The sequence below is a fragment of the Aulostomus chinensis genome, chromosome 8, assembly GCF_037954235.1.
Source record: "Aulostomus chinensis isolate RoL2024-O1b breed Wild chromosome 8, RoL_Achi_v1.0, whole genome shotgun sequence".
Lineage (NCBI taxonomy): Eukaryota > Metazoa > Chordata > Actinopteri > Syngnathiformes > Aulostomidae > Aulostomus > Aulostomus chinensis.
Window position 1 is genome coordinate 26,794,709 of NC_141327.1, and position 15,785 is coordinate 26,810,493.

The 15,785-nt window shown below is 45.3% G+C and overlaps 1 protein-coding gene across 2 annotated transcripts in view; it reads right to left on the bottom strand.

The window, feature by feature from the left end:
* The window catches only part of LOC147257843 (protein ELFN1-like), a 131,247-nt gene that overhangs the window by 53,299 nt on the left and 62,163 nt on the right, over positions 1–15,785 (bottom strand). For both annotated transcript variants that reach the window (XM_086212027.1, XM_086212028.1), the window contains exon 2: positions 129–180. The gene's annotated coding sequence lies outside the window, so the exon portion shown is untranslated. The remainder of the gene's footprint in view (positions 1–128; positions 181–15,785) is intronic.

Here is a 15,785-nt window from a genome sequence, read left to right on the forward strand (position 1 = left end):
TTGTTGCCTGCTATTTTCCGTCTGGACTCCTGAAGCGCCGTGTTTTGTATTCCACTGATGTTCTCTCATCTAAGTGTGAAGTCTGGCGTTCACACAGCTGAATGGAAAACAGACAGAGAACTTTTTACCTTTGCAGACGGAGGACCTCCTCGACCCAGCTGAGCTTGCAGTCTCACATCACTAATAAAAAGAGAGGACAAGTAGGAAGGGGGAGGGCACAAAGGGGTGGATAAAGAGGGGGTGGTTAGAATTACAAAGGTGAAAGGTTTCTGAAGACGGTTTGAAAGCAGCGCAGGCTGACTGACTGAATGTCGAAAACAGGGACGACTTCATTGGATCAAAATCAATCTTTTATTCAGTCCCCCCCCCCCCCCCCCCCCCCCACTGTTGGTTACTGTGGCAAAGTAAAAGTAAAGTGAAGGGAAATAATAAAAATAAAATCACATTTTTACAGCACAATTAGGACACCTCAAAGCTCTATCTGTGTCACAGTGGGAGGAGAGCGGGAGGGGGGGGGTGCTGGGAAATGGGACGCTTAAATAAAAAAGAAAAGGAGGGATTGTTGAAATAAGGGCTTGTGTGGAGAGAAAACAGAGGGAGATTCCCATTAGAGAGACAGATGAAGAGATGGCTAAGGATGACAGCAACAGTTGGCAAGTAAGTGATGGACAGAGAGAGAGAGAGAGAGAGCGAGATGGAGAGGAAGAACTCCCATTTCTCAGGGCAATCCAGAGCTCAGCCTCGCGGGAAAATACTGTCTCATAGAGTTTACAAGCTTCTCTATCCTCTCTGTCAAATGACTCCTCATTCTCAAGAGTCCCGTGTGTGTGTGCGTGTGCGTGTGTGTGTCCACTCCTTGTCTCTAAGATGATATAAAGGAGACATTAATAATACAAGAGTGGAGAAAATAAAGAGTGAGCCTGCAGTAACAAGCAACCTTTCATTATAAAACGAGCCTGATATGATGCCGTCCCCGCGGTGCAGTATCAGAGACGCATCGCCGGCAGTTAACCAACAACACGACCAACTCAAACCTACGCCGCGCGCTTGACTCAGCTCTTTGTTACTGTCAGGCTTTTAACTTGAAGTGTTCCATCACCCAGCTGCCTTGAAACCGCGTCCGCTCCTGTAAATCTGTTAACCTCGTCAAGATGTTAAAATGCATTATTTGACATCTCTGTGCCATTAACAAGTGCAAGTGGAAAATCATAAATTGCTTAAAAAAAATAAAAAAATAATGTGGGCTAAATTTCTTTTTCTCTCACGCCGTCTGTTTTTAATACGCCAAATAAAAGAAGAATTCCTGCAGTGTAGTTTTTTTTTTTAACTCAAGTACTGTCCTCAAAAAGCAATGTTGAGGTCAGGTGTCTGTACTTCACCTAGGTAGTTATATTTTGGAGAGTTTCTTCAGAAATACTCTACCTTTTACTCCATTATATGTATCTAAGTACTGAGTACTTTGAAGAGCAAGTTTTTGCATTCACGACATGGTCAAACCAGATGACGACCGTGCACTTTCATCAGGTTCATCCATCCATTGTCGTCCGCTTATTCCTATTAAGGGTCGTGGGGGGGTGGAGCCTATCCCAGCGGCTACGGGCGAGAGGCGGGGTTCACCCTGGACAGGTCACCAGTCCATGGCAGGGCCAACACATAGAGACAAACAACCATTGGCTCTCCCATTCACACCTACGGTCAATTTAGAGTATCAATCAGCCTCGTCCCCTCTTGATGTCTTTGGACTGTGGGAGGAAGCTGGAGTACCAGAGAGAACCCAGCAGGAACAGGGAGAACATGGAGACTCACACAGAAAGATCCTGCTCGAACCTGGAACCTTCTTGCTGTGAGGCGACAGTGCTGACCACTGCACCACCGTGCCTCCTTTTCAACAGGTCATTTCAGCGTTTTGTTCAGTAAAGGGACGGCGTGCTCCTTCCAGCACAGTAAACCCATTTGTTTTACACTTTGAGCTCTATTTTCCTGTGTGCTTGGTCATAATTACTAAGAAGTGTTTTAAATTGTTTCAGTATTGAGAGAGAGAGAGAGAGGATGCTGTGAGCGTCAACCACAAAATGGCTGCAATATAATGATACCTGGCAATTGTCCATGTCAAGATCTGCCCACTAAAAGTGTTTCGCGTTTGACGGGCTCACATTAGCTTGGGTGTCTGACGTCACGGGAAGTTTTTTTTTTTTTTTTGGACATGTTTACAGGCTGAAAGCCATCAGAGGGGAGTGTCGGTAGCCTGGACACACAGGAGCTCATCGAGATCGCTGAACATCAGACGGAGAAGACGGCAAACGTGGGACGCAGTAAAATGCATAAAGGATGTCTGTGAGAGAATTCAGCGAGTCTCTCTCTCTCTCTCTCTCTCTCTCCGTAGGATCCTGTCATCGATGCTGAGACTGATAAGAGTCTGAGTCCGTCAGTGGCATTTCAAAACATGTTGAGTGGACCGGCTCTGACATGGACAGTTGCCTGGTATCATTACACTGCAGCAGTCTGGTGGTTGCAGTTGAACACGCAATCTTTATTGATGATTTCAATGCAGACGCAAGAAAAAAAGACCTCAGTTTAAAATATATATATAGATATATATCAGAAAAAAACAAGGTCTTTTATTGGCCGACTTTGACGCAGAAGGTTTCCTCTGTATTCTGGATGCAGCTGTGTGGCTGGCTCCGCTCTGACAATCAGTAAACTGAACCTTTTAGCAGGCAGTTGTGGAGCTGTTAAGATGATATTTCCTGAATTTATAAAGCGGCTGTTGCTTTCACAATCAAAATAAAACAGCCGTATGGTATACTGAGCAACACACACGCGCACACACACACACACACACACATCATCCCACATGTCTATGGTGCAGACACTGCAGCCAGCAAGCTGTCTGAGCTTGAGGATATGGACTGAACCAACAGGGAGAGAGAGAGGGATGCTGGGTAATGACAAAGAAGGAGTAGGAGTTTCCAGATGTGTCTTTCAGACACAGACGTTTGTATGTGTGTGTCCACGCGGTCCTTTGACCCGGCCAGACAGACCAAACACTCGGATGCTCCGTCAACATCCCTGAGCCGCAGAGCTCTGATCTGGACTGCAGTTGTCAGTTTCTCATCAGAAACGTCACTGCAGGCGCTCGGCGAACTGTTCTCACGCACACTTCTGCTGTATGCTGAACCTTGACGACGGCCGCTTGGTTTTCACACGTAGCCACTTGTTTTTTTTTTGTTTTTTTTTTAATAATCATGTGACATTACAAGCTGCCTGAAAACAACCAACATGAAAGTCACTCAGGTGAAAGAAAAGGCACCAGGGAAGGCTGGTGTCTGACGCAGAGACAAACAAAGAGAATCACCTGCTGAGAGATGGATGAGGAGCCTGCAAAAAACAAAGTGTAATGAAAAACTAAGGCTCTGATGTATCACTGCTGGTAAATTAGCTAAATATAGAAACTACTACTGAGCTGTTACATGCATTCACACACACACACACACACTCTTTCTTCACGCATCAGCAGTGCGTTTTGCTTTCTCTGTCGTCCCCTTGACTGCAAATAGAGAGGACAGCAGAGAGAGGAGCTGGGTGTTCATTGTTATCCTTACAGGCTAGTGTCCGAAAAGGCTAAAAAACGCAGTGACCAGCAAGCCCCGCAGCAGTTTGGGTGAGTCAGACTCGGCTGGTCTCCATCAGTGGGAGGTCTGCAGTGTGGGATATCATCTGATTTGTTGTGAAAAAAGAAAAACCATGAGGATGACCGAGGGAAAGCTCGGGGCGCGCTGAGCAGGTCGCGGCAGCCTCCGTCTGACTCCTCTGAATGTCAACTCTTTTAACTGTTACGTGTAATTTAATATGTGATGTATGATAAAGTGGATAAACTCTAATCTGCTATCAGAATCAGGCGGTGGGTTTTATACGAAAAGGTCAGGTGGATTTTCGGACTTTCTATTTTGAAAGAATTCAATAATTTGGGGTAAAAATGAACAGGAGGCTAAAGCGATGGATTAACCCTCGTCTGTCCCCCTGACGTCCCGTCACTGGTCACCTCGTTTGTAGAATCTCTGCCATAAATTTGACTTTTACAATGCTTTTGATTTTTCAGTTTTTGTCGACATTGTAGGGAGAGATTATTTTTTTTGCTCACTGAGATTGTAGTCAGTGTTTTATTGCCGTTGTAAACAAATTACAAAAAAAAACCAATGTCCTTGGCATTTAAGCATCCTCTCCGGTGCAGCGAGCAGCCGTGTGAGGTGGCCAGGGACTCACCCCAGTTCCCTCTGTCAGTGCCTTGGTCTCGAGAACCGACGGGAACTTTGAAGGAACGCACCAACTTTTTGAGGAATACGTCAATCTGCCGTCCTCACAAGCAGAGCCAGACAAGAAGGGTCTTGGTTCGACCAGAAATATCTTCATCCTCTCTTGCAAGTCAGCCGTGATTATTGGCAACAGTTGCGTTTCTTGTCGTCAGGGACATTTTATTTTGTTGGCCAAAGTTTTTGAGGCCGCTGGACCCAGTCAGGAAAGTCGTTCCAGCTGATCCGAGAATGGCAATACCTTGTGAGTTTTAATTGTTGTTTTACCGCAGCTGATATGAACAAAACCCTCGTTCTAATAAAGCAGGCAAGGAGCGTTTGAGTTAAATCAGGTGTACGGGGAATTTGCACCGTATATGTGGGATGCTACAATTCATGCTAAGACCTCTCGTTAACTTAGCAGCCAAGCTAATGAGGGGTCAGCTGTTCCCTGTGGGTCTCAGCTCCCTAATAAATGATCTTCTTGTCAGGCTCAGAGAAGGATGGACAACGAGTGTAAAACCAAAAAGTAGTGTGTTTCTTTTCAGGTTTTTCATTTTGGCACTACAAGTCATGTGAAATCCGTGTTTTCTTCGCCGCACTTTTGCCGCTTGTGTTAAGTTCCCTTGTCCACAGAGCCATCAGTTGCACGGACCAGTCACTGTGGCATTTCAATTAGTGAGGAAAGGACAGTTTTTATAGGACAGATAGAAGTATATGCTTACTTAAACATCTGTATTGGCTTTTTTGGTTGGATTTTATAGTCATGCCTCCAAGTGCTGGAGGAGGTCACAGTCCAATATTCAAATGTCCAGACTCAATTTCGTTGTGTCTTAAAAAGCTGCACTAATCAATATTTTTTTTATTAGCAATGAATGCACGGTGTAATGTGAATCGCCTCACTTGCAGTGATAAACCCACGGAGACTTATCGCCCGACTCTGCAGTTTTAGCACCTCTCTGCTCATTGTTTAGTTTTAACAGCCTGCCACTTAAATTATCTGGTTCACAACTCATCAACCTCATTTCAGCACGCACACACACAAAGTTGGCAAAAGGGGGGGGGGGGGGGGTTATTTGCTAATCATGGCGGAGTCAGGTGTGTTTGAATTCGGCTTAAACTTCTGTACAGGGAAAAAATAAAACTGATCAAAATCTAACCGTTGCGAATGGCGAATGACTCCTGGTTGGTAAAACGCGCACGTTTATCTCTCAAACTATCCTTCCACGTTGGCAAAGAGAGGCTGTGTACAAAACAATCAGCAGCTTCTCATTTTATGCGGCGCTGAGCGTTGCCTTGCCCGGCTGAGAGGAGGAACGTTGACAGGGGAGCGTTAGAAGCCTTTTCTGGAAGTTAACGTCAGCCAAAGATTGTTAGCAAGCTTCTGCGCCGCTGGTCAATTATGAGTGGACTGTTTCTGTGGTTCTAAACACGGCAGCAGACTGATCTGCCCTCTGTGTCCCATTGACGGACAGTTTAATCCTTTTGAAGCAGGATCTTCAGTAATTTGTATTAAAAGGTTCTGAAATCTGTTTAATGTGTGTATCAGTGAGCCGGATGCATATGAAGTCAACTCTGCATATCTTCTGCCTCTTATCTAAACATAGATGAGATTTGTATCTGCAGATAACCGACACCGAAGGGCTCAAACAGGTTTAAGAGCCAGAAAACGTGGATCAGGAAATCCCTCATCGCTGATCGATCTTATTAATTCCTATGTAAAAGCAAGGCGTGAATCTACTTGTCGATCTAGCAAACTCCTCCCCCACCGTTTCCTCCACCAACAAATCTGACCAAGACTTGACGCTTCTTGGTTATCAAGCAGACGCCTGTTGCCGCCAGGACTGTGGTTATCTGTCCTCTGCAGAGTGTGTGGATGGTCTGAAGGACTACTAATGAATGCACAGACGCGAACCTGCTCGGTGGGATATCAAAGGACTCTCCCACACCATTAGGGATTCATTCAGTGTCTTTGTGGACTCATTCCAACAAAAATGTTTTCCAAAGGACAAACTCAGGATGGCAAAAGCCATCAAATCCCCTCTCAATAAGAAGAAGAGAGCTTTCAGGGCTTTGGGACAGGAAGGATGTTAAATCTGTCCTGAGGGAGGTAGAGAGGAGAATGGAGGATGGGGGGAACACCTACCAGGAGAGGATAGAGTCCAATCGACAGCACAAACATCCCTCTGAAGGAGGTCTGTGGGAGCTGAGAACAACCGAACAGGCTGCCAGGTCGAGCCGAGAGAGGAACAAGTGGACCGCTCAGAGGGTAAACAGCTAGCTTGTAAAATTTCCATGAAGACTTGCACTAGAGTTTAATGACCCTTCGCTTCCTACTTTACAACCACAGGAGTCAACGAATTCATTTGAGTGAGAAATGAATCACAATGAATTTGAAGCTCCTGTTTACTGTGATTTATATTTTACAAATGCATCTTCGGGTGTAACTTTTTTCAGTGAGCAGGCTGGTTGAGAACAACTCTTTACCTCGTCTTTTTGTCTCCGTTGGGAGATTTTGTTCTGATTAGGATGATGGAGGACGGTCGCTGAGCTCACAGCGATCCCTTGGTGTTTTGGAAGTAACGTTATAGTACCACTGCATCGCATTTTCACTTCAAAAACATGCCAAACCAGTTGTCACAGCACTCATTAGGCTCATTGCCGCCTCTAATCTCTAGAACGGCGACATTCCTGCACTGCTGGCTGACTTGGCTACTTCTGCTTAGCCTCTGCTCACTTGGAAGTGGTTGAATACTTTCATGCTTCTCCACTCAACTTTCCAAAAATGTTCAGGGGGTTTTGCAGGGGTTGTGAGACGCCCAAAAACAAATATACAGCTGCAACAGTAACAAGGGGTGTGCTACGGAGGAGCCTGTGACGGAACGTTCCGCAGGTTAAGATGGCATATCAGCCATTTGCTCTGCTTCTGGTGTTTCACTGTGGGCCGGCATTAAAAACTGAACCTGACAAAATGCTTGGCATAGCGCAGACGTTTGCTCTAATGTATTTTCCCTTTAGTTCACAAGTGGCGACAAATGGCGTTTTTTTTTGTTATGTTTTGTTTTTTTTTGGTGAATTTGCTAAAGCGGTGAATTGGAGGAGCAACGTGTGTGAAGCTATTTCCAGTGTTCATGGGCTCCAGATGGAAAGTCTCTTATTTTTAGCATATGTTACCAGCAGTTGGAGCGCTGCCTCCATGTTTTTACTTGCGGGTCAAAAGCTAGAAGCGTGCGTACATAGAAACGTACGATTAAGGCGCTCAAATTTCTGTGTGCGCTGCCGACTGCAAACTGAAGCCGTAAAAACAGCTGAGAAAACCCCCTAGAAACCTTAAAAACACACACACACACACACACATGCGCGCAGTAGTTCAGATCAGTTGATTTTAAGGTTCTGAAGGAATTTAACAAAAAGCAATGGTGTGTTCCAAAAGGCAACATGAAGTTCATGGTGCTCGTCTTGTTTTAGAGACGGCGGTTGAAATGATTAAAGAAAAGAAACATTAGTGATTAATTTGGAATTCGCTGCTCTCTGAGAGATGTTGCACGTATTTTGATCAGTTTCGAGTGCTTCTTGGTCTTCTGGTGGATCGTCCAGCGACGACAAGGAACGAGGCGTAGCGTTAACAGGAGTCGCCCGTGGGTCTTTGGCTGTACTTGTCTGGCTGTGTACCTGCCAGACGATGACAGCAAAATAATTTCACCACTTCATGCAAGGTCAGAAGTGTTATGTCTGGCTGGATGGAATGAATTTCAAACTGGTGTTCGCAGAGACAGTCGGAGTCGTTCAGTGAATTTCTGACATCGAGGTACAAAGTTCTGTATTTTACAGAGCTTATCGGTGTGGAAGGGAGGGGGGGAAAAAAACCTGTCAAATTGATTCCTCAGACTTTATTAGAACCTACAGTCGCAGCCGTAGAGGATCATAATTAAACTCCCTTGGTTAGGAGACAAAATGCCACTGGTCTTACTCATTACTCCCAGCATTCTCTGCTGGGTCTTTGGCTTTCTGGCAGGGTGTCAAAGCTGCTTCCCCGTGTTGCCTGACAATGTTTTACCAGGCATGGAGCTAATCTCTCCACCAAACAAATGAAAATGGATTCAGAAACATTTGCAGATATAAAACACCACAAGTCAGAGCTCACATTCCTCTTGTCTATGTGCATGCACAGTCACGGGGAGGAACACAAAAGAACCCCCAAATAAACAAAAACACTTTTTCCATTTCCGGCTAATAGCAGCCTCCTCAGACATGCACGCACACGGGTGGGCCAGCGATCTGTGGTCGCACACTGGGCGAAGTTATGAGGCATTCCTGCTGCACGCATGAACAGAGTAACACACAAACACACACATCGACACGCAGGCCCGAAAACACAGTGCCTGAAAGCTGAATGCCCATTTGCTAATGAGCTGTCATGGTGACAGATACTGCCATTTAATTGGCTGGTAAAGGAGGCAATTAGAATTCAGGGCATAGATACACATCACCAAGGAAGAGTTGGGCTGATGGGTTCTGTACATTCACGAGTGTGTGTGTCTGTGTGCGCCCGCGCTTGTGTGAGTGTGTGCTTCAAAGTGAAACCCACATCAGGAGACCTCAGGCATGTCACTCACGTATATAAATTATTAATTCTGATGATCCTGTTTAAATGCTCCATGATCTGCCTCACAGTATGCATATGTATATGTGTATAAGTGTGTGTGTGTGTGTGTGTGTGTGTGTGTGCGCGCTCATATATTAATGTGTGTCAGTTAGCGTTGAATGTGTCTCACCCACTCCTCTCCTCGTTTCTCTGCAGCTTCTTCACTTGATGAGAACAACTTTTATGACTGTCGACAGGCCAGTGCGATCTCGTGGAAATGAGCACGACAATGACCACGACTTCATGACATCACAGCGTCACAGCGGCGGCACGACATCTGTTGAAGTGACGCGGTTGCAGCACAGAAATGAATCGTCACTGGAGATATTTTCACGGTGGTGCCACAAGATCCCAGCTTCCACAGCCTGGTGCTGGTCGCTGGTCTGGGTTTAGTTGGAGAATGATTTCAGGGAGCCAGGGATTGGCTGATGCGCTGGGATTTCACAGGCAACGAGGAGAAACTCTCAGTAAGGCAGTAGCTTTGTTGTGAGATTAACAACAGATTGACAGGGATTAGAGGGAATTCCTTAAATTTAGAGGATGTCCATTGCCAGAGACACCAGCAGCGATGACAAATAATTCCAACAATGGCAGGAAAAATCCAAAAACAATCCAAAAGTCAAATATCAGGAATAAATTGTAGAAAATGAGAAAGAAATGTAAATAAAAATCCAGAAAATGAGGAAGAGGTAGACAATGAGGAAGAGGGATTGATACACATACACAAACGGGGTACTCAATAACAAGACATGGGTCAAAACAAGCAGGGAAACCAAGCAAAGACAGGAAGTAGAACTCCAAAATAAAACAGGAAATGACAAGCGAAAGTCCAGACAGAAGCGTCAGCAGAGTCAAGGTCAAAGGTTAGGAGAGGTTTGGAATAAAAGCAAAGTCCAGCGTCTGTCAATGCCGCCAGCGGCCGAGTTCACCAACCGCGGAAGCTCACCACGGAAACCAACTCGAATCAGTTTAAACCAATGTTTCAAAACCAGCGACCGCGCGGCAGTGACGCTGCCACTGACGCTGCCACGCCAGTTTTCCTGCATGAGACTGTGTCGGTGGACCAGGAGTTCAATCCAGGTTGTTAAGGGATGGTCGTACTGGTTAATAATCCTGCGAGTCATTCAGGAGAGAGATTTTTTTTTTTTTTAATGATAAAGGCTACTTGAAAACACAGGATTCCGACAGTTGTGAAGGACGTGGGAGTATATTTATGATATTTATACTCTCAGGGAGGAGTGAGGACTGTGTCATCCTGACGGCTTTAAGAAGTATACGTGCAGCTCCTCTCTACTCTGCACGCCCTTCTGACTCCATTGCTACGTAGTAAAGTATTTTTAGAGGGAAAACTGGGTTAATAAGTTTGAAAGGTAAAACACCAAAGTGACAACCAATGAAGAAAGAGAATAAAAAAAACAATGGCGATGCATCTGGTTTAGAAGGAGTTCACTTTAATGTCATGTCTTCCTCAGCTTGTTTTCCCTCAGGCAGTGACTTTCTTTGACACTTTTTTTTTTTTTCCCAAAGTAAATAATGAATTTTTGGGGGCAGAATTTCTGTCTTTTAAAGTTGATCTGGATGAATATTGTGCTTCTGTCTTAATCCAGGCTGCACTGGAGCGGGAGGCACTCTCTGCGTCCTGCAGTAGTCTTCCAGTTTCAACACTTGAGCTCACCTGAGCTCGAGTTTTTGCCGGAAAAATTGATGTAGTTCCACTTTTTCTAATCCCTCAGATTCGACTCTTCATCATTCTCTTTGTTTCTGGACCGTCATGCACACGGCCGCTCTGGAAAACCTGAAAGTCTCAGGGTTCATGCAATTCCCTTTAAGTGTGTGTACATGCTTGTGACTGAGTGCGAAAACGTCTGTACTCGTGTGTGTGTGTGTGTGTGTGTGTGTGTGTGTGTGTGTGTGCGTGCGCACGTGTTCACGTTGTCTTGTAGAGAGGGGAGAGCACTGATCAGTGACCTTCGCACTGTTACATTTTTAAAACAGAGTGTGAATAATAGATTAAGTTGGAATAAAAAAGCCAAGGATGAATTACAGAGAATTACAGAGGGAGAGGGACAGAAGGAGGAGTGTGTGTTTGTGTGTGTGTGTGTGTGTGTTAGAGAGAGAGAAAGATAGATGAACTGTAGATGAATGATGATACAACCCAGCCTCACTGCTGCCCGTTTATTGTTCTCAGCGCTGAAAGGTCACAGTGGGTACAGAGTTCGCGTGGTTGTCGCTCCACGGCCGCGGGTTGATGTTGTTTTTGTTGGTTAGAAAACTTTATGTTATGACTATTCATTGACAACAACTTCTTGAAATGAAATCAACCTTGGGAAGATAATTTTCTACTATTTGTTCTAGGATAAAGATCTGGTTAGCTAAAAAAAGCTAACACACACTTAGTAAAGATTCTAAGTGTTGACGCACGGTGCAGCCCAGTCGAATCAATCGATTCATGATAACTGTTAGGTGAACGGCACGTTGACGCTCTAGAGGGTTATCGCACACGAGATCCGTCAGTTTATGAACCCAACTTTCATGAAATGGGGTGGGGGTGTTGGAGCATGTGGAGGAGACCCACTTCATGAAGTCCATCCATCCATTTTCTACCACTTATCCTGTTAAGGGTGGCGGGGGGGTGGAGCCTATCCACACAGAAAGATCCTGAACCCGGAACCTTCTTGCTGTGAGGCCACAGTGCTGACCACTGCACCCCCGTGCCGCCCGCCACTTCCTTCAGTAATTTTATTGACGCACACCGATTTTGGGGGATGGCAGCATCAGCGCTTGTTTGTAAAGGAACGAGGCCCAGCAGCAGTCACATTACATGCGAATGATGGCTCACCTCTAAATCCATCTGTGCATCGTCTCCCTCCGTTCACCGCGCGGCCTCATTATCCTGATTAACTGTGTTGTTATATTTGGAGAAAAAAAAAAAGATGTCGCTGATGGGTTTTAAAATGTAATTGAGCTGCTTTGAATGTCACCAAATGCCAGTGGTGACGCATCGGTGCTGTAAATCACAGTGGGTTGTGTGTTTTCTGGATGCAGCGCAATCGTCAATGAGATTGACTCAAATCCAACGTGAGCTGAAGATGAGGATCGAGTTATTCTGATAAGTTAAGTTCTAAAAGTTATTAATGTCATCAAAAAGTAGAAATTAACTCAGCCAAAAGCCCACCTCAACTCATCTGCGGGATCAGGGATTGTGTTTTCAGATTCGAGGCCCAACAGCAGAATAGAACCTTCAGGACTGAACTGCTTTCACTGGTCATGCTGGTTTATTCACCTGTGGACCGACGTCAGCGCTGCGTTGTGTGTTATTTAAATCATCAAATGAATTCCATTCAGCAGTCACGCCACGACCCAAGCAACACCAACGCACGCGTTCATTATTCCACGTGAAACAGCAGGCTAAATGCTCTCCAAATGATTTACCGCCCCGGCGGGAAAAGGTTCGAACAACGTGAGCCAACAACGCCACGCTCACGGTTCGTTTTATGGCACAAACAAGGATTTTAAGGACTTTACTGGCTGTAAAACCATGGGTCAGCGGCACATTCTGCTGCCACCGGGACTCCACCTACCTCGGTTTTGGACTCCTCAGTCTTGAGCATTTATATAATTTGTCTCATTCTTTTGACTTGAATGTAGAATTGTAATTTTTCAAACGAGCACGTTTAGGCATGGCGGCACGCTGGTGCGGTGGTCGGCACTGTCGCCTCACATCAGGAAGGTTCTGGGTTTTTGTTTCCGCCTTTACCTGATAAAACCATTCAGAATTTGGAGTTTCTGGTATAAATCTGGACTTTTGCCAGTGTGACAAATTTCACCGCATTCGTTTTAATCATTGGACTACAACAAGGTCTTAATTTCATAACTGGAAAATGCGAGTTGAGCTGGAGAATAGCGAGCACTTGTGTTGTAGTGGGACTGTCTGTCAAGAGATCAATCAACCAGCAAAATCTGAGTTTAAAGGTTGTAAAAATTGAATTCATCCCCAGCCAAGAGGACAACAACAACAACAACAACAACAACAACCCATCTCAAAAAGCCCCAAATGTTTTAAAAACCAGCAACAGCAATGAAAGTCAGAAATAACGGCACTAAGCCTGCAAACACGTCACCCTGTGCCGCCGCTCTGTGAATCCAGCTCCCATCACTCACGCTCACGTGAAGCTTTTGATCATGGCTCAACAAATAAAATGCAAAAGTAGAATTCAGGCGTGAAGAATTGCTGCTTTTATTCAACGAATGCCAACGCCCACAGCTCAGCGTGACCGCTCACCAAATTAAGTTTCAAATCAAACTTCCCTCTGACATTTCAGGAGAATTATCTCCTCCATCACTTCTGCTCACATCCCGCCACCTCATGCTATAGAAAATCTATCGAGCCGTCCATCTTTGAAGTCCTGCAGACAGCGAATGATCAAAACAAATGAGTTCTTGCTCATCAGCAAACCATCAACTGCTCCCCTACAGATGCTCATTAAATTTGGGGATTGTAAAAATGAGCTGAGAGAGAGAGAGAGAGAGAGAGAGAAAACCTCGTGGCTGCTCGGTCTTTGCCTGCAGCAGAGAAATGAAAAAGGAGGAAGACTCAGCGGGAGTGTGCTGACACACCTCATCTGAACAACAACAGATCGTCTCAGATAAAGCAGAACCGACTCTGGATAGTTCATGTTGATGCAAAGGATACGTTTTTTGTTTCTGTGGCTGGTCCAGAGGGGCTGTTCTCCTCATTCTTCAAAATGAATCAGTGTCAAACGCTGTCTGCAGTCACCTAACCGGTTGGCGCTCTGCGTCTATGCGTTCCTTCCTGAATGTGTTCAACATGGCCGTCAAGTTCTAAACTATCCTTTTGCCATCGTTTTCAGGCTTACGGAGCTCGCTAAACTATCGGAACGCCAGTTTATATTCACTTTTTCTCAGTTTAGCCGACTTTCTTCAGGTGTTGAGGCGAGAGACAAACATCTTCAGCATCTGAGAACCCGGTGAGCACTTTAATGTCCATTCAAAACAATCGGAAGTCTCGCTACTCACAAAAATGAATCTCATCCTACCGTAACACTCTGAAGGCACGTTCCGGAAGACATAAACGGTTCAGGAGCGGAATCTTTGCCGGGGTTAAATCGGCACCTCCCACTCACAGATCGCCGGGTGGTTTGCGAGGAGCTCAACGCAGAGATGAACTGGATAGAAACCAACACCTGGCGTCCGTCGCCGCTTCCTGCAGCTCCGGCGAGGCCCAGCGTCTGGTCCTACCCGGGCAAATGAGCCGCAGCATCGTCTCCATCTTCGCCGCAACGATTTTAAGCCAGCACAGTTTCGTCCTGAGGTTAATCAATGATGGTTAACCATCTAAAGTTTACAGATGAACATTCGGAATCATTAGGGAGCGATTAGTGTCAGTGGTCCTATCCCATATCCTTGGTATGATATGATGATCCTACATTCGTCTCTCCGTTCTCTCCCACGGTCTTTGCTGGGGTTTAATTGCAGACACTAAGGCTATAAAAATGTATCATATAAAACGGTAAAATTAATTATGTCAAAGCTTGTGCTGATTACCATTTGACTGTCGAACGTAAACGGCCTGAAGAGAGAAACATCCGGTGATGGACGACGGAGGCAGCAGGGCCTTGATACCACTGTGGGTTTACCAGTCCGGCTGTTTGCTGGCTGCATAAACCAACCGGCAGGTAACCCAGTTCAGTTCAGTCAAGCCATCAATCAGTAAATCAATGTTTGCAATAAAAGATCAAATGAATGGGAACAAACCACAAACAGTTGTACTGTAATGATCCGATAGCACAGCGCCGAGTGATGGATGGGAGCGCACACAGCGAGGGGGTGAGACGCTCTGCTCCTCGCCACCTCTCTGCTACCACGGACGACATTTTTCATAAATCTTGTCTTTCTTTATTGAGCAGTGAAAGACAGAGAGAGAGAGAGAAACCTGGTCACTCGGGAGCGCGTACTAGAAAGAATGCACTGTGGGTGACACTGCAGATGAAAAGCGTTTCGTTTGACTTCCTGTTGTTCTAAATACAAGATGCCCAGAGACGTGTTTTTAAGAAACCCGGAGAAGCTTTGTGAATTTCACATCTTTTATAGTTTAGAAAAACAGAGTGATGCTGGAGAGCGGAGAGAGATGACGGGCGCACCGGCATTAATTTTAAATAACTTTTAAATTAAAAAAAAAAAAAAAAAACGGAATATGTTTTGTTTTGTTTTGGGTTTTTTTTTAGCATCAAGTCCATGTATCATTCATTTCTACAGCGGCGACACAATGTGGTGATTTACATGGTCATGCCAAAAAACAAAAGTAGCACAGATGCACGGTATTAATCCTGAATTGATTTGTCATCAACGATAGAGTAATAAACAGGTAGTTCCTCCACACGTCGGGAGTCCGGCGTGTTTGTTGAGGTGGGAAACTTTGTTTTTGTGCATTTAGATGTGAGGACTTGGACGTGGAGCGTTGTTATCTGCTCTGCAACAGAAGTGAAGGACCCAGAGTTTGATTTCTCTTCAGAGCAGCTGTGATGACAATATTGCGGCATTTTTACCATTTGTCTCATTCTTATCTCTTGAATGTAGAATTATAATTTTTCAAACGAGTACGTTTAGTGGTGGTGCAGTGGTGCAGTGGTCAGCACTGTCGCCTCACAGCGAGAAGGTTCAGGTTTGAGCCCCGGCTCCAGCACGGGATCTTTCTGTGTGAGTCTCCATGTTCTCCCTGTTCCTGCTGGGTTCTCTCTGGTACTCCAGCTTCCTCCACAGTCCAAAGACATCAAGAGGGACCAGGTTAATCCAGACTCTAAATTGACTGTAGGTGTGACTGGGAGAGCCAA